The sequence below is a fragment of the Panthera tigris genome, chromosome A1, assembly GCF_018350195.1.
Source record: "Panthera tigris isolate Pti1 chromosome A1, P.tigris_Pti1_mat1.1, whole genome shotgun sequence".
Classification (NCBI taxonomy): domain Eukaryota; kingdom Metazoa; phylum Chordata; class Mammalia; order Carnivora; family Felidae; genus Panthera; species Panthera tigris.
The window spans coordinates 9452728-9476526 of NC_056660.1; the positions used below are offsets into that span (position 1 = coordinate 9452728).

At 46.8% G+C, this 23799-nt stretch overlaps 1 long non-coding RNA gene across 3 annotated transcripts; it reads right to left on the reverse strand.

Moving 5' to 3' along the window:
* Positions 1 to 2811: 2811 nt before the first annotated feature.
* LOC122240434 lies at positions 2812 to 22417 on the reverse strand. 3 transcript variants are annotated; one of them, XR_006220193.1, is made up of 3 exons: positions 21930 to 22417; positions 8268 to 8447; positions 2812 to 2921 (listed from the first exon to the last, which is right to left on the reverse strand). It is a non-coding gene; the product is annotated as an uncharacterized LOC122240434 (long non-coding RNA). The 3 variants fall into 3 exon arrangements; XR_006220177.1 differs by lacking the exon at positions 2812 to 2921 and adding an exon at positions 5817 to 6845; XR_006220183.1 differs by lacking the exons at positions 2812 to 2921; positions 21930 to 22417 and adding exons at positions 5817 to 6845; positions 10936 to 11089.
* Between the last annotated feature and the right edge of the window lie 1382 nt (positions 22418 to 23799).

Sequence of the window (23799 nt, forward strand, 5' to 3'; positions counted from 1 at the left end):
CATCTGTAAAATGAGCAGGTAGGGTTAGATAGCTTTTCAGATTCCTCCTAGCTTTATACGATGAGACAATGGCCATACCTTTCAGGAGTGGAGTTATTTTGTCTTCTTTGTATAGATCTTGTAGGCAAAAGCCAATGAGGTGAAACCCAGGATGGCCAGAATCTAAAAGCCTGGGAGTAGAAAGAAAGAAGACAGCACTGAGTCCAGTGGGTGGGGAAGAGGTGCTGGCAGGTAGTTATCTGGACAGATGCATGAAAAAAGATTTTTAAGCCACAGGGAATTGTGATACCAAGGTTAGAAACAATTAAAGCAGAGGCAATGGTGTAGAGCGACCCCCCACAGCGTTTAAGAAGTTTCTCTGGTCCAAGGACATCACTAATGACAAGGTATTAAGAAAACTCTTCAGGGTGCCTGGGTGGCTCATTTAAGCGTCCAACTCTTGATCTCGGCTCAGGTCATTTCACGGTTCATGAGTTCGAGCCCCACGTCGGACTCTGCGCTTATGGCGTGGAGCCTGCTCAGGATTCTCTCTCTCCCTCTCTCTGCCCCTCCCCCACTCTCTTTCTCTCAAAAATAAACATTTTTAAAAAAGAATCTATTGCTGTACGGCTACCACCCTGCATAGATTTTTCAAATTTCTGCACATCTTGTGTAGAAAAACTAACCACCCCTTATTCTGGAATTTCTTTTGAGGGACGTTTATGTAATGGCCAGCCTTGAGGAAAAGAGACAGTGTCTCCTTCTGGAGCAAAACGCAGGCTTGCTTGTATCCTTGGAAGATAGAGATAATGTCTACCTCTGAAGCAAAGGGCGCATATGCTTACTGCCCTTTATAAAAGATTCGGGCTTCTGAACCTCAGGATTCCTCTCCTGAAATGCAACCCACTGCATATGCAGGTATAATCCAGCCCTCTTTGCATTGTTCTCTGGAAATTGAGGTTTGGGGAATCAGTATAAAGAACAAGGCTGATGGTCTGTCCCCCGGTCTGGCCGCGAGTAATAAACTGTCCTTCTCTGACCCAGCAGACTCTTGTCTTCACCAGTGGATACTGGTGAGACTGTAGCAGGCTAACTTTTAAGTGTGATGTAGTGTAAGATCTTGGTCCCTTCAAAATTCTTGACAGTCACGTGTGAACTTCTTGAATACCAGTAGCAAAAATTCTTCCTCCACGCTTTTCTGAAGTCTAATTTGTAAACAAGGGGAATCGATTCTAAACTCAGGAGATTTTTTAAAAGAACAGTTCAAGAAATTAAGGATTGCTTAATACGCTGTTAATTTCCAAACTTAGGGGCTCTGGGGCAAGTATTTTGCCACACTTTTTAGGGAGTTATTTTGCTGGCACCAGCTGGGGGAGAGATAATTCCTTTGTTCGAGGAGCCCATACACTAACGCTTCTCTCTCAGATCCTGTATCACAAAAGAGAATCAAACTCAGCCTCAGCTGCCAGAATCACTAATGTTGTCCAAGGGCAAGGGTCTCTCCTGCTTCTTCCGTTTCAAAGGGGAACTGGCTCACTGCTCCCACAGCAGCCCTGAGAAGCTCACATTTCCTCCGTGGCTCCTGAAAGGGAGAGGACAATTGCCCCTCCACGCTGCAAACAGTTGGAGAACCCTTAAATCTCCAACCAGAAAACCGAGGCTCCGTGGCAGGTGCCTTTTTCCCAACTTGCCAGGGTTACGCCTGTTGTTCCCCGTTTGGAGCGTAAATTTGTCGTCCTAGTCAAAGAAGTCAGGAAGACTCGTCCCCTCTTTCATTCCAACTCTCACTGCACACAGTCACCTCCTCCTACATTCCAGCCACTTCTTCACTGAACTCATCTTTGGAAATGATTAAAGTCATATGAGTGCTCCCCATCACCACTACCACTGTCACGTGAATTTCATCCACCTCGAAAATCATGACCTTGCCTTACACCTTTCTCTGAAGGACCAGGATTGCACCCATCCTGGGGGACAGCCCCCTTCTCTACTCTGAACTCAGTGACTGTCTTCTTCACAGCGTTCATTCCCACCTTCAACCATCGGACCAGATGATTTCACGACATTCTTTCCACATCTAGTATCTCTCATTTATTGCTCCCTATGCATTTATTCACTCCCCTTAAAACAGGCACATACCGCCCAGAATTGACATTGACCCTACATGTTCCTCCCCTTCTAATACGACCTCCTAAAGTGTCCAAGTACAAGTCAATTCACTTCTAGCTAATTCCCAGGGTGTATTTTATCTGTGTGTGCCACAGAAGCCGTGTTCTTAATAAGGTCCCTAAAGACCCACTCATTTCAAATCTGATGAGTATTTCCCCTCCCTCTTCCTCATTGCCCTTTATCTGAGGACGTGGGGGGGGGGGGGTGTGTGCACTCATGCACCCGCCTGCAATGTATTGGTCCTTAACCTTGTTATGCCTGGTAAACTATTAAAATGAAGTATGCTTTGCACACTGTATGTCGTGCATTCTATTCTACATAGTATAGTCTACATAGTACATTGGTCTTATCAGGCTACCGTATCCAAAAAACCATAGAGTGGGGGCTCCTGGGTGGCTCAGTCGGTTAAGCGGCCGACTTCGGCTCAGGTCACGATCTCGCGGTCCGTGAGTTCGAGCCCCGCGTCAGGCTCTGTGCTGATGGCTCAGAGCCTGGAGCCTGTTTCGGATTCTGTGTCTCCCTCTCTCTGACCCTCCCCCGTTCACGCTCTGTCTCTCTCTGTCTCAAAAATAAGTAAACGTTAAAAAAAAAAATTAAAAAAAAAACAAACAAACCATAGACTGGGAGTCTTACACAATAGACATTTATTTTCTCACAGTTCTGGAGGCCGAGAAGTCCAAGATCAAGTGCCGGAAGGGTTGGGGTCCGGTGAGAGCTCACTTGTTGGCTTGTAGCTGGCTGCCTTCCCCCTGTGTTCTCCCATGGCCTTTCCCCTGTGCAGGGGAAGGGGGAAGGAGTGAGGATTGCTAATATTTCTTCTGCTTTTTATAAGGACACTTGTCCTATCAAATTAGGTCTCCATCCCTATGTCCTTAATTACCTCCAAGGCCCCATCTCCCCCTCGAGTCGTGTTTGGGTTCAGGACTTCAAAGTACGAATTTGGCGAGACACAGTTTGGTCCATAGCAATAGGATGCAAAGCACACACGAAACAATTACAGAGCGGCAAGGGGAAAAATAAAGGTCACGGCTAAAGGCAGAATGCTGGCTATTATCTGTAGAAACAAGGAGCACATTGCAAATACAGAGGTTGTTTTATTCATATTTTAAATAAGCTCTTCTAGCTAACATGCTGATATCTTGTCCACTCACCCTCAGTGGCCATCGTTAAATACAATGATTTTGACTGTACAAGCACAACCAGATTTTACAAAAAAGGGCAGGCTCGGTCAATATTTCCATACCATGCCACCTGCGATGGTGGGGAAAATGTGACTTTAACATTCAACACAAAAAGGCACACAGTTCATGAATGGCTCTGATGTCCTCTCTCTGACATTGATTAGAGATCTTTGCTGAAGATCCAGTCATTCTGAGACAACTGGGGAAATTGGTTGTGTCTTAGATAATGTGGAAGAAGTATCGTTAATTTTGCTGGATGTGATAATGATATTGTGGTTATGAAAGAAAATGAAGAAACATGCAGAACTATTCAAGGGTAAAAAAGGAGGAGGAGGAGGAGAGAGATAGGAAAATATGAAGCAAATATAGTACAACATTCATAACTTGAACTGGGGGAGGGAACATGAGCTTCATTATATGTTGTGCCTACTTTGTGTACGTTTGAAAATCTTCATTAAGTGTTTTTAAAAAGCATATTGGTGAGCACTTACGAAATGCCTAAAATGAGAGTCAGCCGGCTGCCTGCCATTAGGGGTAGGTCTAACTTTTGCGATGCCTGAAACTTTTACGATTTGGGGAGCACTTTGTAAGAAAAATCATGAATACGACATTCTCTTGGAAGAGGCCTATGTAGTGAGAGGTCCTGATGTTGAACTTCAGCGGATCCATGGTTAAACCCTTCTCTGTCTGTCATGGGTTACGTTTGGCTGGCCAGTGATTTTCCCTTCTTCTAGTCCCCCCCCCCCACCTTTTTATTATGAACATTTTAAACATAAGCAAAAAAGAGATTAGACAAGGACCTTCTCTGCACCTATCCAGCTTCCATGGCTGACAGTCCTTGGTGAGTCTTAGCCTCTACTCTGTCCACTCCCCTCCACACATACTGTTATCCCAAAGCAAACATCTAGTATCATTTTTCTCTAAAATATTTCAGTATGCATCTCTAAAAGATAAAGACCCTTTCTTTAAAAAAAAAAGTTTATTTATTTATTTTATTATCTTTCTTTCTTTCTTTCTTTCTTTCTTTCTTTCTTTCTTTCTTTCGTTTTGAGAGTGAGAGAGCACATAGGAGAGGGGCAGAGACAGAGGGAGACAGAGAATCCAAAGAAGGCTCAGGGCTGTCAGCACAGAGTCTAATGCAGGGCTCAAACTCACGAGCCATGAGATCATGACCTGAGCCAAAGTTGGACACTTAACTAACTGAGCCATCCAGCCTCCTCATAAAAATAAAGACCCTTTCAAAAAACAGAACCACATCATTAGCATACCTGGAACGATGATTCCCTAACCAAGTCAAATTTCTCTAATTGTCTGAAATATTTTTTTATAGTTTGTTTGAATAAGGAAGCAAATGAAACATATATTTCAATGGGTGAGTATAGTGTTTAAGTCTCTTTTAATATGTAGGGTTGCCCTCCACATTGTTGCTTTTCCTTGCAATTGATTTGTTGAAGAAACTGGGTCGTTGTGTCCCACAGGGTTTCCCGCAGTCTGGATCTTGCGAGTTGCATTCCTGTGGTATCATTTAGCATGTTCCCCTATCTCCTTCCTTCCCGTAAACTGGTAGTTAGAGCCAGAAGCTTGAACAGAGTCAGGTTTTGCTTTGTGGACAATAATTCTTCCTAGGAGTATACTTGTGTCAGAAGGCTGTGGCTATATGCAGGTGTTGTGTACAAGTTGCGAGATGCTGCCTTATCTTTACCCCAGGCCCACTCCACAGTTTCCCCGGCAGGCTCCCAAAGGTGCTGAACCATTAGAATTATTAGGCCTGGAAACACCCCAGACAAAAGACAAAGTGTAAGCCTCGTCCTAAAGGAGTTCATAGCGTGGGTGTTGTAAATGCATGAAAATAACAACAAAAGAGGTGTCACAAGGTGGTACAAATGACTTGTCTAGAGGTCCCCCGGGAGTACCGAGGGGAAGACAGCCATCAGTGGGGACGGTCAGGGAAGAACTTTAACCCAAACACAGATTTTCTCCGGCTGATGTGGAATATTGTGGGACGACAACTGCTCCATAGTCCTGGTTACAAGTTGGCGTCCACCAGCCCACCTGGGCTTCTTGTCACAAACTGTCCTGTGCCTTCTTCTCTGCTGTGTGTGTCGGGCCAAAGTTTAGACAGGAGTAGGGCTAGAGTTACCCTTCCTGGAGACTACATTCGATCCTCAGAGCCTTAGGACAACATCGCTGGTCTCAGAGATACAAATAATCCTGATGAGGCCGCTGTAATGCTGGAAAGGTGAGACCCCAACCTCTAGATAGTTCTTAGTACTTTTTACATTCCCAGGTAATTTCAATATGTGGACAAAATTGACTTTTTTTCTTAAATTTTTTTAAAAATGTTTATTTGTTTTTGATCCAGAGAGAGACAGAGCATGAATGGGGGAGGGACAGAGAGAGAGGGAGACACAGAATGTGAAGCAGGCTCCAGGCTCCGAGCTGTCAGCACAGAGCCTGACGCAGGGCTCGAACTCACGGACTGTGAGATCATGACCTGAGCTGAAGTCGGACGCTCAACCGACAGGGCCACCCAGGCGCCCCCAAAATTGACTTTTAAGGAACTGCCTTGAGTAGGTAGTGTCTAAGCCGTGACAGCTAATAAAAGAGGTATTTCGCTGTTGCAATAATCTAAGCCCGAGGCAACAAAGGCTAAAAGGGTGGTGGAGACGGAAAATGAGAAATGAGGCAAAAACTATTTTAGAGCAAGAATCTCCAGGGAGGGGCTTAACATAACTCAGATCTTGAGAAGGCTGAAAAAATGTGGTGCTACCTGAGAAACACAGGACAGCGATGAGAGGGGGAGGGGCCCTGGGTCCCCAAGGGATGGTGATTGTTCGAGTTTCCGTGCTGAGCCATAGTTCTTGGCATCAGGTCCAGGTGGAAGCGTCCAGGAGGCAGGTGGAGATGGGAACTGGATCTCAGAAGGCAGAGTTACAAATTTTGCAGTCATTTGTACCCAGGTAACATCTGAAGCCTGAGGAGTTTAAAAGTCTTTCCCAGAATGCACTATTGTCCAAGGTATCACCCATTTATAACTGCTGGGGGTCCACAGGAATGACTGGAGTTCACGTGCCACCTCTGCCACCAACCAGCTGTATGGCTTTGTACGAGATACTCTGCCTCCTGGGCCTCAGTTTCCTTATGTGGAAAACAAGAATTATCATACCAACCTCTCTGAGCTGTTGTGAATAATAAGCAAGCAAATCCTCGCAAAGCACCTGGCATTCTACCTGGTGCAAAGCATGGCCTCAAGTCTTGTTAGATCTCTCTGATTTTGCTTGCCCTGTCCTACACAGCTCCCTAGCAAGCCATGGCACAAGTCCTTCCCACAAGTAGAAAATGAGTCCCGCAACAGCACACAATCAATTTGCACTCACCTCAATGGTATTTGAAGATCGAATCTCGGCAGACCGATTTAATTTTCTTTGATAAATAGATAGGCCATGCAGATAAGGAATGAGCGAGAGATACAATCTCTCCGTGGTGGAGTATGACCTCAGATTCCACTGCCAGTGACTTTTCATCGGCGAGATAGAAAGAAAGAAGAGACGGGTGCCTAGGTGGCTCAGTCAGTTAAGCGTGCAACGCCAGCTCAGGCCATGATCTCATAGTTCGTGAGTTCCAACCCCGCATCGGGCTCTCTACTGTCAGCACAGAGCCCACTTCGGATCCTCTGTCCCCCTCTCTCTGCCCCTCCCCTCCTCGCTCTCTCTCCCTCTCTCTCTCTGAAAAATAAATAACTATTAAGAAAGAAAGAAAGAAAGAAAGAAAGAAAGAAAGAAAGAAAGAAAGAAAAAGAAAGAAGGAAAGAAAGAAAGAAAGAAAGAAAGAAAGAAAGAAAGAAAGAAAGAAAGAAAAGAAAGACTTATTTCTAAGGGGCAGGTACCGAGAGCTGAATAATATCACTCAAAGTGTGGCTTATCGATGACTCAGCCTCAACCCGGAAGTATCCCGCATGATCTCACTCTTGTCAGAGCTGGAGCCGGTGCTGAACATCTCTATCTTTACCCCAGTGATGTAACTGAGAACTTCCTAATTAAATCACAGATGACACCAGGTTGTAAGAGGGTAGGAATAGAAGTCAAAATAGCATTAACTGACTTAAGAAATAGTTCATGATGCGGGCGAGGTTCCATAGGAACAAGTGTCACTAGCACATTTTGAAACAAACTGAAGAGACAAAAAAGAAGGATATGTATTGACTAGTTCGCAGGATCATCAACCAGTTTCACCCAGAGCTGTAAGCAGATAAGCACTGTTCAAGTATGGTAGGGGTGCCTGGGTGCCCCTGATGGTGAGAGAAGAGGGCAAGAAGGCAGAAGAAAAGAGGAGAGGCAGGATGAGAAAGAGAGACAGGGAGAAATGATTGACAGGTGGGATGTTACAGTGCCGTGATGTATGTTAAAAGTGGAAGGTTCTAGTTAATTGGAATCTGAGTTCACTTATACAGTCAATAAAAAATTTACTGAGCACATAGTGTGTGCCGGGCACTGTATCCAGAATCTTGCCCTCGTGGGGTCTTCTTCTTCTACCTGGCTTCTACATGTTGAAGAGCCTTTACAAGCCCTTAGACGTCTTCTCTTTCCGTCTATACTCCCTCCTTGGGTGACGTCACCCACTACCAAGGCTTTCCATACCACCCATCTGCCGATGACTCACAACTCAGTCCTTCCATCCCAGACCCGGGTGACCAGCCGTCTACTTGTCCCTTCAAAAAATCACAGACCCGGGGCACCTGGGTGGCTCAGTCAGCTGAGCATCCAACTCTCGATTTCGGCTCAGGGCACGATCTCACGGTTCGTGAGTCCGAGCCCCGCGTCGGGCTCCGCGCAGGCAGTGCGGAGCCTGCGTGGGATTCTCTCTCCCTCTCTCTCTGCCCCTCCCTCCACTCAAAATAAATAAGTAAACTGGAAAGAAAATGTTTTTTAAATCACAAACTTGGTTCATGTGAAGTGGACTCTGGAGTCTTCTCTCTCCCGCCCGAATCTGTCCCTTCTCCGGTCTTTCCCATCTGCATACGTAGCACCAAACGCGGCCCAAATACAGGACTTGTCCTGGATGCCTGTGTCCCGTGTCCTGTTGCTTCTAATTCTCCAGAATCAGAATTAGATCTCACGGCTGAAAAACAACAAGACCTAATTATTTCACCTCCTAAAGATCACTGCGCCCTCCCTGTGGGGAAAGGAGATGCTGGGAGGCTCTAGGACAGAGGTCGGGAGACTTTCTCTGTGAAGGGCCAGATGGTAAACATTGTAGGACTTGCTGGCCTTACAGTGTCTGTCACAAACACTCCACGCGACCGCCGTAGCATGAAAACGGCCATAGACGGTAACGAATGAGACATACATCAATGAGCGAGGCTGTGTTCCGATAAAGCTATTTATGGGCACTTGAATTTGAAACTCATCTGATTTTCACAGCTTCTCATTTTTTTAAACCACTTAAAAAGTTTAAAAAAAAAAAAAAACAACCAAAAATTTGTAGCTCACAAGCTATACAAAAACGGAGCGGGCCAAGTTTGGCCTCTTGTCCGTAGTTTGCCAACCCTGAATCCAGGGGAAGCACGCGCAGACACGGTGGGGACCTGCCAGAAGGGGGGACAGTGACATGGGACTCCCCAGTGGACACAGCTGATGAACTGTGGCCTTCAAGCCCATCCTGGGTGGAGCGAAGTGTGGTGAGAGGGCTGTGCGGTGTTTTCTTCTGGAAGCTGGAAACACACAGGAACATAAGCCTGGGCCTGCTTCCTAGCTGGGGTTTCTGAAGGCAGGACCCTCTGTGATGCAGCCCCTGCCCCGAGAGGAGTCGATCTCAAAACTACTGTATTTTTATAAAATGGTGTCTCCCTAACTCCAGTTCTCTCTGAAATAAACCGAAAATGTACCAACATGGTTACAAGTGACTTATCGGCACGGGGAGCTTCTTGTATGGGTTTTTGGAGTATTTGTTTCTAAATTTCTACTATTGTTGGTGTCATTTAAAAAATATATTCAGGGGGGCTCCTGGGTGGTTCAGTCAGTTAAGCGTCCGGCTTCAGCTCAGGTCATGATCCCACGGTCCATGGGTTCGAGCTCCACGTCGGGCTCTGTGCTGACGGCTCAGAGCCTGGAGCCTGCTTCGGATTCTGTGTCTCCCTCTCTCTCTACCCCCGTCCGCTCATGCTCTCTCTCTCTCTAAAAAAAAAAAAAATATATATATATATATATATATATATATGTGTGTGTGTGTATATAACACACATATGTGTGTGTGTGTGTGTGTGTGTGTGTGTGTGTGTGTGTGTGTGTATTCAGGGGCGCCTGGGTGGCTCAGTCGGTTAAGTGTCTGACCTCAGCTCAGGTCATGATCTCACGGTCCGTGGGTTCGAGCCCCGCGTCGGGCTCTGTGCTGAACAGCTCAGAGCCCAGAGCCTGCTTTGGATTCTGTGTCTCCCTCTCTCTCTGCCCCTCCCTTGCTCACACTCTGTCTCTTTCTGTCTCTCAAAAATGAATAGACATTAAAAAAATTTTTTAATTATTCAAATGAAAGAAGGCTAAGCACTGATACCAGTTAACAAGAGAGGCTGCAGGATGCCTATACCTGAGAGCTTTAAAACTATGACCCACAAGCCTCTGTTTTGGAGGTTTTAAGGAGAGTCCAGCCTGCCTCAAGAAGCTAGGTGGGATAGCCACTTGGGAGTTTCCTCCGTCTCCCACAATTCCGGGGTACAAAAGGAGACAGATGCCCACGGGGATCAGCGTTTAGAAAGAGCTACCCTTCTTTCCTTTTCTCTGACAACAGAGACAGGGGAGATTAACTCCCCAAATCCCGGGTAACACCGAATACCCAGCAAAGGGGGTTTCCTTTGAAATTACATCTGCCTGCAGAAGAGGGTCACCGAGCCTGCATTTTAATGCTGAAATAAGTCCAGCTATTAGAGCTGCTCTGATGCTAAAAGATTTTTGAAGAGGACAAAGCAAAAAGCTTCTCCATAGGACAAAGAATTTGTCAGAAAGGACCAGGTACAAACAAGGTGCTGATGTACTTTTCCCTATAAAAGGGATGGGTGCCCTTGAGAAATTGCCTCAAGTCCCTGAGAAGACACAGACAGCCTTTTTAGGTCGAAAGTTTCTCTGTGCCGAGTGGCCACTGAGTCTCTCAGGATCTGTAAGTCAGGGCATTTTCTCTCCACCTTCTGAGTTTTCCCTAGTGCTAGAGAATCTGGAAATCCATAGGCAATTGGCAAGTTGTGTAGAGGTCACAGAGGGCAAAATTCAGTGCGGTTTGCTCTTCCTGGGCTGATTTCAAATCACTGGATTACCAAGAGCCAACACTGACTTTTCGCCCCCAATTACACTGTATTTAACTGGTGTTTTAAAAATAACATGGAGATAGATAATTATGTAAGATCTTCTGTTCCCCAAAAATGTTTTCTGGCTGTCACCTTTTGCCGTCCAATCTTCTCTCTGCCATATGCACAGCGCAAGCTTTGCCGCTGTGATACCATTTATGCCGTGTCATTATCAATCCAGGCGTCCAGATAAGTTGCTTAACAGAGAAGCGGCAGAGACCCCGCTAAGCCCGTTCAATAACGATCCAGCCGAGAAAAGAATCTCCGTTCACTCACCCCGCTTCTGTCCCGGACAGAACTAGGTGGCTTACGTTCGCAAGCAGCACACTTGCAAATCGCTTCTCTTGGCTGAATGTGCTTCTCGCTATTGCAGGATCAATAATGATGAAAGGATAAATACAGAAAAAGAGCAGCATCGCTTCTACGATCCCCCACCCCCCACCGGTTGGGCACCGACCGTGTACCTGCCGCGGAGCATGCGTGCTCCCCTCCCCCAACAACTGCACAGACACACATTTTTCATCCATTTTTACAGCTATGTAAACTAAACTGCAGGAAGTCAAATAACTTGCCTCGGCTCATACTTCTGGTATGAAGTGGAGGCTGGCTTCAAGCCCAGCTCTATTTGCCTCCAGTGCCTCGTTCTTCCCAACCTTCCACAACGCCTCCCTCCGTAACTAGCCGGGGCTGACCGAGCATTTTCCGCGGCTGTCCCTCAAGCACATTTATTTGCCTCTTTATATGACCCCTTTCCCACCTCTTTCAAAACTGTTGCTTTTCACTGTAATCGCACAAGGAAGACTTGAAAGAAAAATGTCAAGTTGGGGGTGTCCCTCTCTTCCACCACTGGCTTTGGTTTTTGTATTTTCTTCCAGTCTTCGTCCACGCAGATTTAACTGGTACATCGTTCTCAAATGCGAACAATTCTATCCCCTTTTTGCACTTAACATTACACATGAACATATTCCTATGTTTGGACGTCACCATTATAGTTACTAATTTAACAACTGCAGACAATTCCATTAGGTTGATACACCTCAATTTCTTAAACCATTTCTCCTATGTCAAGTTGTTTGTTTCCCTAATATAAGTAATGTTACGATAATTTTTTTTAATTTTTATTTATTTTTGAGAGAGAGAGAGACAGAGCATGATTGGGGGAGGGGCAGAGAGAGAGGGAGACACAGAATCGGAAGCAGGCTCCAGGCTCCGAGCCATCAGCCCAGAGCCCCACGCGGGGCTCGAACTCACAAACCGCGAGATCATGACCTGAGCTGAAGTCGGACGCTTAACCGACTGAGCCACCCAGGCGCCCCTAAATTTTATTTTTTAAGTAATATTCACACCCAGTGTGGGGCTCGGACCCACAACCCCAAGATCAAGACTCGCACGCTCCACCAACGGAGCCAGCCAGGCGCCCCTACAATACACTTTTTCCACATACATGTGCTTTTTTCCTCTTCCTGGGAATTTTCTTTAGGCTAAATTCCCAAAACTATAACTACAAAACCACAGGGGTTGCCTGTTGTACGTTTGACCCTTGTTCCTCCATCTTGAACACGTGAGCTTCGACCTTCGTCTCGTCTTAGGAACACAACCTGCCAGAGCCAGATTCGATTCAGCGTTTCGTTTCCCTCACGCCTGGTGGGCGCTGGGTTAAAGTGGAGGCTGCTGACGCTCACAGCTGTGGCCAGTTGGTGACTATAAGCTGCACTTCAAGAATTCTTATGTTTCCCGTTCAAATACAGGCCAGAAAGATTAAAAAAAAAAAAAAAAAATTCTCGTGCCGGCAAGGGCAGAAGGAAATAGACACACTAATAAATTTCACTGAGTATCAACCGGTATAGCCTCTCTGGAAGGCAGTTTGGCAATATGTCGAAAAAGCTCTAAAAATGTACAGATGCCTTAATCTAACCGTTCCACCTTAATAATTTATCTTAAAGGGGAAAAGTCAACGATAGGTACAAATATTTAGCTACACGCTGAATCTATAGCATTTCTTTATAGCATCTCTTTCATTAGCAAAAATGGAAATAAACGTGTATCCAAGAACGAGGAAATGGCTTAAAAATGCACGACACATAATGGGGTACTGTGCAACCATTTAAAACTATAATTGTAGGTGAGAGGTGCCTGGCCAGCTCAGTCGGTGGAGCCTGCAACTCTTGATCTCGGGGTTGTAAGTTCGAGCCCCACATTGGGTGTAGGGATCACTTAAAAATAAAATCTTAAAAAAATATATTTAATAAATAAATAAAATTATAATTGTAGATGATATAATACACTAACGGCATAAACACAGGCTCATACTATACTTAATTAAGAAACAATTTGCAAAACGGCACTCATTATATTACCTGTTTGTGTAACACAGATAGAAATAGTTGTAGAAATGCTCCAGTTGCTAATAGTGTTTATATCCAGATAGTGAAATTACGGGTGTCTAATGGTTTTGCCTTTTTATTTTTTACACCACAGATATTACTGCTTTTGTAATTAAAAGAGAGAGAGAGAGAGAGAGAGAGAGAGAGAGAGGTTCTTATTTAGACCAGTTTCTAAAGCCTGCATGTGCACAAAAAATGTTTTCCATACTCCACCCAGCTGGAACAGGGACAGAAAGAACTGTCTGCGTCATCCTCTAGATTCTATGTGTGCTTTATCATCCATCCATGCAAATATCAAAGGAACAGACAAGGGATTAGAAGTGTACGACGATTGGGGTGCCTGGATGGCTCAGTCAGTTGAGTGTCCAGCTCTTGCTTTCAGCTCAGGTCATGATCTCACAGTTCGTGGGCTCGAGCCCCTTGTCAGGCTCCGCACTGACAGTGTGGAGTTTGCTGGGGATTCTCTCTCTCTGCCCCTCCCCCTGCCAAATCAAGTAAATAAACTTTAAAAAAAGAAGTGTATGATGATGAATGTAAGGGAAATATCATTCTAGATCTCATTCAAAACACCAGTACCCCCAGTTCAGCAAAGGAAGCGAAGGTGACTCAACTCCTCTACCAGAGACCTATAGACAGCTGAGATCAGCAGGAGGCAGGCACCATGAGGCGCCATCTTGGAGGCGGCCTACCGCATCCCCCAGTCAAGATGCCGCAATGCTGAAACCCCCAGCAAGAGAAGTGGGGGCCCCGGAACCTAAAACCTCCAAAACGAAATGAGGTTGGAGGACCAGGCTTGCAAATGTATCTGCAACATTTCTAATAGGTAAACTTTTAATTTTATTAACACAAAATAACAGACAATACGGTAAATAAAGAGCTTACCAATGCCATTAGATTAGAGGTACCAGGTACCATACAATTAATTTCCATTTTGTTAACGCTTTGCTTTACCAGAACCTTTTTCAGGTTTCCTTGCCAGGAGTTTCAAGGAGATTTTCATAAATCTATTTTGCTCAGATGCAAACACGATACACATCAAGAAGCTTTTTTCCTCTGCGTCTGGTCCCATGTATGAGTGCCACTCCCGCTGATTTCCTCTGAGCCTTGCTCTGATCAATGCCCTACATCACCTTCCACTACCGCCTTGGCTTCCTCTTCACCTCCTTTTCCATTTCTTGCTTCCGTCATCGTTTAGATTGTTGCCAACAAGACCGACAATCTCCCTATACCATCCCCTAAATTCTAGACCCTAATCAAAGGTATCAAGGAAAGTGAAGAGTAGAATTAGTGTGGCCCTTTAAAGTCTTCCAGTGACTTGAATGTAAGCTTGTTGTATACCCTCAGGGCTTACAGCAGAGTCTTTACTAGCCTTGTTAACAAATAAATGAATTAACAATGGGAGGATTCATGTAAGCTTACTGGCCCCAGTTTGGCGAAAATAAAAGTCAGCAACTCTGTTTTCCCCTACCCCTACCCCATAATAAAAAAAGGAATTCTACCCGTGAAATTGTGCAGTCTGGGGACCCTTACTGGGCCCGGTACTGCCATCATGTCATTTGTACTGTTAATACCAGGGCTGTTCTGCCTCTTGAGGTCAGAAGACTAAGTAATGCATATCAACTCTAAGAGGTCCACATTAGGAGGCTTGAGCCAAGTAAGAAGAAACAGAGAAGAATCTTATGGATGAGATACAGAACGTGCTTAGAAGGGGAAGTAGATGGGAATGCAAGCTGGTGCAGCCACTCTGGAAAACAGTATGGCGGTTCCTCCAAAAAAAACCAGTATGGCGTTGGGGCGCCTGGGTGGCTCAGTCGGTTGAGCGTCTGACTTTGGCTCAGGTCATGATCTCACAGCTCTGTGAGTTCGAGCCCCACATCGGGCTCTGTGCTGATGGCTTGGAGCCTGGAGCCTGCTTCGGATTCTGTGTCTCCCCCTCTCTCTGCCTCTAACCCACTTGCATTCTGTCTCTCTCAAAAATAAATAAGCATTAAAAAAAAAAAAACAAAAAACAGTATGGCGTAGAACTACCCTACGACCCAGCAACTGCACTACTAGGTATTTATCCAAGAGATACAGGTGTGCTGTTTCAAAGGGGCACATGCACCCCCATGTTTAGAGCAGCACTATCAACAATAGCCAAAGTATGGAAAGAGCCCAAACGTCCATCAACTGATGAATGGATAAAGAAGATGTGGTATATATATACAATGGAATATTACTCGGCAATCAGAAAGAATGAAATCTTGCCATTTGCAAGTAATGGATGGAACTAGAGGGTATCATGCTAAGTGAAATTAGCCAGAGAAAGACAAATATCATGACTTCACTCCTATGAGGAATTTAAGATACGAAACAGATGAACATAAGGGAAGGGAAGCAAAAATCATATTAAAACAAGGCAGGGGACAAAACAGAAGAGACTCTTAAATACAGAGAACAAACTGAGGGTTGCTGGAGGGGTTGTGGGTGGGGAGATGGGCTAAAGGGGTAAAGGGCATTAGGGGGGACACTTGTTGGGGTGAGCACTGGGTGTTATAGGGGATGAATCACTAGAATCTACTCCTGCAATAATTATAGCACTACATGCTAACTAACTTGGATGCAAGTTTAAAAATAAATAAGTACAGAAAAGGAAAAAAAGAAGAAGTGGAAGAAAAGTTGTATCATGGGGAGAATGTACCTGCTTACAGACCTGGGTAAGTCCAAGGGACCCGGTGGTGGGCTCTCCTATGCTGGTAAATATGGTAATGTCTAGCATCAGGATAGCAAGATGTATGTGGAATATTACTCGGCAATCAAAAAGAACGAAATCTTGCCATTTGCAACAACGTGGATGGAACTAGAATGTATTAGGCTAGGGGCACCTGGGTGGCTCAGTCAGTTAAGCGTCCGACTTCAGCTCAGGTCATGATCTCACACTCCGTGAGTTCAAGCCCCACGTCAGGCTCTGTGCTGACAGCTCAGAGCCTGGAAACTGCTTCGGATTCTGTGTCTCCCTCTCTCTCTGCCCCTCCCCCGCTCATGCTCTGTCTCTGTCTCAAAAATAAATAAAAACATTTAAAAAAAAAGAAAAAAAGAATGTATTAGGCTAAGCAAAATAAGCCAGTCAGAGGAAGATAAATATCATATGATGTCACTCACACGTGGAATTTAAAAAACAAAACAGAAGAACATAGGGAAAGGGAAGGAAAAATAAGGAAAAAAGAGAGCGGAGGCAAGCCATAAGAGACCCTTAAATACAGAGAACAAACTGAGGGTCGCTGGAGGGGAGGTGGGTGGGGCATGGGCTAAATGGGTGAGGGGCATTAAGGAGGGCACTCGTCGGGATGAGCACTGGGGTGACGAATCACTAAATTCTATTCCTGAAACCATTATTACCACATGATAACGAACCTGGATTTAAATGTTTTTAAAAATTAAAAATGGTGGGGCGCCTGGGTAGCTCAGTCGGTTAAGCGTCCGACTTCAGCTCAGGTCACCATCTCGCGGTCTGTGAGTTCGAGCCCTGCGTCGGGCTGATGGCTCAGAGCCTGGAACCTGCTTCTGATTCTGTGTCTCCCTCTCTCCCTGCCCCTCCCCCGTTCATGCTCTGTCTCTCTCTGTCTCAAAAATAAAAATAAACGTTAAAAAAAAAAATTAAAAATGGATAGCAAGATGTGTAAGCACTATGTTGTCCAGAACTCACCCACTGGTCCAGTGACAAAAGCTGAACTCAACCAAATTGGCTTAGATAAGGAAGGCGGGGACTGGGAGGCAAGGATTTGAATGCCCTCCGAATTCTTTCTCCCCATCCTCGTCTCTGCTTTTCTCTGTGAGAGGACTGCCTTCTCATCTCCTACAGAGAGCTTTTCTTCACACAACATGGGAGTCCACCTCACTGGGTTCGCAGTCGAACGACTCCGCGACCAGAGAAGAGACGGTTCTTCGGCTAGGCCCTGCGAGGAACGTCCAGCGTTGGGACTCTGTTGGGTGACATCGATGTCTACACCAGTCATTATAACCAAGAGGCCAGCCGTGTTTACGTAGTCTCCCTAAGCCTCACTTCCCTCATCTGTAAGACGGGGAAAATGTCAACACCAGCCACAAAGTGTTGCTGTGAAGGTTGAAATAAGCTAAATGAGACAGTGTATATCAAGTCCCGAAGCCCGTACCGGGCACGTGGTGACGGTTCACAAAGTCCATTGCCTATTTCGGCAATCGTTAATGCTCTGTGATCTGCTCAGCATGGAGACCAAACCACAATTATCTGGTCTTCCATTCTTGCCGACGCTCCCGCATTCCTACAGCCAGACTGGAATTCTGTTGAATCACATACACAAAACCCTGCATTCTGGAAGGTGTGGGAGGGTCAACAAAGGCCAAAACCAGAATCGCATAGTTTAGGACTTAAAGGAACTCCTTGATATTGCAGATAATAAAGCCGTACCCTTACCTGGCTAGGTACAGGCAGCAGACGCAAATTAGTGCCTAAATCCTGTCATGGAGAGCTAGCCCACGGAATCCGCAGGCTGGAAAGCTAGTTTCGGCAGCTGTGGATTTGCTTCAAGGCCTGTTTCTTCCATCTGTAAAATCGGGATAGTGTTATTCCCCTTCTACTCCCACACTAGGGTGTGGTGGGACTTAATGAGGCACTGTTGGTAAAATGCTTTGGGCTGGGCTAAAGAAAGTGCTGTGCAAGCACTCACATTATCACACGGACCCTTGGTGGTCATGCGTGTTTGGAATAAGAAGTTGGTTTGCACCACTTCAGAGAACTGCTAAGAAATGTAGATATACTGGGGCGGCTGGGTGGCTCGGTCGGTTAAGCGTCCGACTTTGGCTCAGGTCATGATCTTGCGGTTCACGGGTTCGAGCCCCGCATCGGGCTCTGTGCTGACAGCTCAGAGCCTGGAGCCTGCTTCCCATTCTGTGTCTCCCTCTCTCTCTGCCTCTCTCCCAGTCATTCTCTCTCTCTCTCTCTCTCTCTCTCTGAAATAAATAAACACTAAAAAAGAAGAAGAAAGAAATGTAGATATACTAAATGGTCTTCAAAACTGAAACTAAATCAGAACAGAAAGGTTGGCCAACTCACTACCTTGTCCTAGTAAGACCTCATGCCTAATCGTGTTGACATGGCTTCCCTCGGAGTACTACCCGTGGGGACTGATGACCTCCCCACACCTTATTTGAGCTTAACTTTTCTTTTTGCCCCTCAAATCAAGCATCATTTCCTTCGAATGAAGTGTCATCCTTTCTTCTGCATGTGAATCCTGCATGGATTACCATTGTGTTAATAATATACGAGTCATATGTCAATAAAACTTGGGGAAAACCCCAATAGATGAGGAAAGGTAATTATGTGCAGGAGAGCAGCTAGTGGCTCGTGAAAACTGATTGTGAAATTTGTAGGAATTTTTTGAGCCGGTTGTGAAATACAGCCAGTTTAAAAACTAAATTACATATGCCTAAAATATTTTAAATTATATTAAAAACAAACCTAACAAACTCTCCGAACTTACTATTCATAGTAATTTTATAATTATCTACTCTGTTGAGGTCATTTAGGTCTACTGTTCACAGCTATTGTGCCCACACGGCGGAAATACAGATAGTCCCCAACTGACAACGTTTCGGTGTAAGATTTCTTGATTCTATGACGGTGTAAACGCAATTCTCATTTGATAGAAGCCAGGCCTCAGATTTTGAATTTTGATCTTTTCCTGGCTTAGCGATACGCAGTACAATCCTCTCTCTGATGTTGGGCAGAAGAAGCTCCCAGTCAACCCCGCGATCACGAGAGCCAACAACCCATACGCTGGCAACCATTCGGTCCCCAGACAACCGTTCTGATTTTCACTTTCTGTACGGTATTCAGTAAGTTCCATTATATATTCAATGTTTATTATAAAACAGGCTTTGTGTTCAACGATTTTGCCCACTGTAGGCTAATGTAAGAGTTCTGAGCACATTTAAGGCAGGCTAAGCTATGCTGTGAGGACCAGTAGGTGAGGTGTATTAAATGCATTTTCAACTTAGTTTACCAGGCTGTAACCCCACTGTAACGTCAAGGCAGATCTGTATTATATAATGATATGCAACTTTGCATTTCTTCCCATCTGCATGTTCAGCGATGTCCTTTTGGTAGCTTGAAATTAGCCACAGTAGGAGTATTTATACCACAGAAACTGGACTGCTACAAATCAGGGCTCCCCCTCCCCCCAAAAGCCAGTTGCCAAACATTTAGAAGCACACCCTGTCTAGACCCATAAGGACAAGGAGAAGACAGGCACAAAAACAACAGCAAACAAAACATGGCAACAATCTTTTGGAAACTAAAAAAGCAGACGAGTAAGAGGTAATTAATTTAGCAGAGAAGATAAAGCCAAAACCAAGGTCACAGAAAAGGAAGCCTGTAAGAAGCAAACTAGCTACACCACAGAACCTCAGAAAGAAACAGAAATTGGTTCCCTCTGTTGCCGAACATGGGCGCAGGTGGGCGGAAATTTGTGGAAGGAGCACTGAGACTCCCCACGGTTTTTCCTGCACCTGTGCAGCCGGACCACTGCCCCTGCCCAGCCCTGGGAGAAAAGGTTGAATCAGAGATCATCTGCACCGTGGGCACAACGGAGAGCTGGCATGTGACTGACACACTACCGAAACGAGATTAAATGACAGGCTGCATTTTAGATTGTAAGATTCCACAGTCCCCTTCACCCTCTTGGCTCCCAGGACACTGGCAATGAGGCTTATACTCCACAGGCAAAAGAACAGATGATCCGGTTCTGGGGAAGCCAACCAGTCCAAGGGAGAAGACTTACGGAGACCAATCCAGCAGGATTCCCCCAGGGAAGCATCCAGATCACTGCAGAGTCACGGACGGGGAGCCCTCTGGTCCACAAGCTTCGCCCACGCACACGTCCCTTTAGTGGCAGCAGTATATCGCCAGACATTGGAGGGACGCCTCTCACATGAAGAAAAATTCTTTCCAAGGTCTAGTAATACATTCAGACAAGCTATCGAGCGCCACAGTAGACTAAAGACATTTACAAGGTCTCCAAACATTTACCTGCCACAGGCCTTTCTCAGGAAGACGTGCTCCAACAAAACAAAGAACAGACCAAGAAAGAAGACAGGAGCTCCGGGGAACAGGAGATCCAACATAGAAAAGAAGAAAAGAGAAATCCCAGGACGATGTGGAAGGGACACTCTGAGATGCCAAGTGCCGTAGGCCCAGGAGAACCCGGCGCTGAATTTGGAGCAGGAAGACAGCTCGGGGGGTGGGGGGGGGTCCCCACGGGGAAGGAATTGCAACTGAGAGATTGCCAATGCGTTCACCACACTGGGGAGAGCCTGGGGATGAATTACTCATAAATACCCCCCCAAAACTACACAGTTAAATAGAGCAGGCAGTTATTAGCTCCAAAGGGGAAAAGACGTACAAGAGTAGAAATGTAATTATAGTACACTGTGAACAATATTAACACAGTTAAAATAACGTATATACTGATCGGTGATTTAGCCGGACATTGTGATGTCCCCTAATTCACGAGATTCTACAATGCACATATTTTTCACATTCTAACATCCTGAAAAGCAAACTGCATCTTGTAGCCAACGTGATAAAGTATTGGATCAGGGGCTCCTGGGTGGTTCAGTGGGTGAAGCGTCTGACTCTCGGTTTCGGCTCACTCGCGATCTCATGGTTTGTGAGATGGAGCCCCAGGTAGGGGTCTATGATGACAGCATGGAGCCCCCTTGGGATTCCCTCTCCCCCTTCTCTCTCTGCCCCTCCCCCATGCACAGGCATGCACTCTCTCTCTCTCAAAATAAATAAATAAACAGACATGAATTTGGTTTTGAAGTATTGGATCATAGTGTCATCGAAAGCACTTTTGTTCTTTTGTAGTGACTCATAAATAATGCTCTATCGTATAATGGATGGCATCTAGGAAGAGAAGAAATACAGGACCTCTGTCGGGAAGTGACGGAGAAGTTGGGGTACCTGCGTCCGGGGGGAGGACGAAAGGGCTAAAACCTCATCTTGCACAGAAATAAGTCAGCGGATGATTTCTTTCTGGTTTTGTGTTTTGTTTTGTGTTTTTAGTTAATCTGTTCATTTTGAGAGCGAGAAAAATGCACAAGGGGGGGGGGCACAGAGAGAGGCGGACAGAGAGAGAGGGGCAGAGGATCCGCAGCGGGCTCTGTGCTGACCGCAGCGAGCCTAACGCAGGGCCTGAACTCACGAATGTGAGATCCTGACCTGAGCGACGTCTGACGCTTAACTGGCTGAGCCACCCAGGTGCCCCAGTCGGCGGGTGATTTCTAAAATTAACAAAGATGCAGCTTTATAAGCATATTATCCGGCAATGATCGCTGCGCATACCTGGGGTACAGCTAAAATCATAGACAGCTGTTGGCTCCGGGAATCAATAAATGGAGAGAAGAATGGGTAAGGCGGGGGGGAGACTACTGTGTTGTGATTTCTTCATGCGCCTCGTAAACATACGAATTTTAAAACTCTTTATACATGGACTGAAAGTGAAAGTACTATGTGTAGAAATCAAAGGAATGAGATGAAGCTCTCCATTTCAAGCCTTCCCCGGGCACAAGTTTTCAGACTGGGAAAAATCAAAAAGGGATCTTTAAGGTCTCCCTCTCAGGACCAAGGGTCTAAGGGTCTACTCCGGCCCCCCTCTCGTGCGTGGTCCAGGCTGGTCTGGTTTGCAAGGCGCCTGGGGGGATGGCGGGGGGAGGGGGACGCGCACCTGGTTTCACAGGCCACCACTCGCCTCCCGCCTTAGGAAACTCAGCCACCTGATTTTTCACGCTCGGGAGACGAGCTGGCTGGCCTTGGGTGAAAGTGGAAACCGCGGCGCACACGACACATTTTTCACAAGCTCGTGTTACCTCGAGCCCTCGAGAATGAGAAAGGAAGCTGGCGGTTTGGCAGGTGTGGAAGCCCTTTCCCACAGACATCTGTCAGTGGTTCTGGAAGCCCAGGCCCCTCCTCTTTACGCAGGAAGAGCCCCGGATTCCCGGGCTGAGGCATCCGGTCCGCCGGCTCGTTGCAGCTGCTCGTCACCCGGGAAGGCGAGGGGGAGAAGGCCGGAGAGGGGTTCCTGCTGGTGAAGCAAGACGTGCCTGCGCTTCCGAGGTCAGACGGGAGCTCCTTCGGGCAGAGGGGCGCCTGGCCGCGCCCGCGGGACGCTCGGGCACCGCCTGCCTCGGCAGGAGGGAGAACGAACGGGCGCGATTCTGCCAGGCTGGAAGAGGCCACCGGTGCCAGCCGCGATTCGGCACTGGCACTTCGGGGCAGCGCCAGGCGGCGGGGGAGGCGCCCGGGACCACCGGCTCTTACCCCACCCCCACCGGGACGGCGTCCAGCCGCTGTGAACTGCGGCAGCCACACCACGTGTTCACGTGGGAATGATTCCGCACCGGGTGGTAAACAGCCACGGCCACGGCCCCGGCCCCTCCCCTGGCTGCCCCACCCCCGCCCCCACCCCCGCTGCAGCCGAATTGGAACGTATGGACCAGCAGAGGGCCTCCCGGAGCCGGCGCTGGAAGCCGGGCTCTGATTGGTCAGGCCCGCCGGTTAAATATTTTAAATAGCACTCCCTGCCACTAGATCGCCCAGCCAGAGGCCAGAAAGCCGGCTTCCTGCAGAGAGCCCTCCACCTTCCTCTCCCTGCCTCCGTTTCTCCCTAGCCCGGAATCTGCCAGCTTAGGACACCCGGGAGTGTCTTTTGCAGCAAAATGGCTTTTCCTCTGTGCCAGCAGAGAAGCCCCTTAACTCATTCCCCTGGGGACCTTGATGCTCCGGACTGCAAGGAAATTTTCCTATGTGCCGCTTCCTTTTACTTCCCTAACTTGTTTACCCCGATGAAATTAGGTTAACATGGTCGGGGAGAGCAGCCTAAAAGGGGAAAATAAAGTTACCATAGGCAGAAGGGCAGCGTCAGGGCCACGTACTGACGGGGAGAAACAGCCAGGGCCAGGGTGACGTGCACAGCGCTGCTTTGCTGGAGGCCTCTGAATACCCACGTTCTTTCATCCTGGCTGCCCGAGGCCCCCTTTGCCTCTGCCTTCCCACCTCTGGCAGCTGCCATCCTGGTTTCCAGCCCCTGCGGGAGAGGGATCCCCTGGGCCCTGTGTAGGGCCCAGGCTAGGAGACTCCTGGCCCTAAGGATGTTTTGGGTCCTCTTACATAGCCAAGGGGAGAGGACTTCCCTTTCCCCAGAGCGGGACGTTTAACTGGTCTCTTACCCGCTGGTGGAGGCAGGTTCAGGTGTTATCAAAGAAGCCGCCCCAGGTCCCCAGGCTCAGTGAGGGCTCTAGTCCAAGGGTACCCCACAAATAGTCTTTGGCACTTACGGGTGTGCATTATGAGCTGGAAATAGTTCGGCCTCTTGCATCTATCTCCATAGAAAACATTCTCGTCTTTCAAAATTACAAGGCTTGGGACAATTGAGCAAAATGGTCATTTTTGCTTTTGCTTTTCGTTTTGCTTGTTTTTATGTGCAACCAAAGGCAGCCTGCAGAGTGGAAAGGGTCAGCCCAGTAAGGATGACACAGAAGACAGAGTAAGTCCTTAATCCTTCTGGCTGAGGTCACCTTTTCCTGAAATGAGAAAAATAGTTGCTGACCGCCCTCCTCAAAGAATTGTCGTGAGTGGCACCTTTAATCCGGTTGCAAAATGCCTTAAAAAGTATAAAGGAGCCATGTGAACGTAAGCGATACTGGTTTTCTGTCTTGTTCCAGCAAATTCGTGACTGTG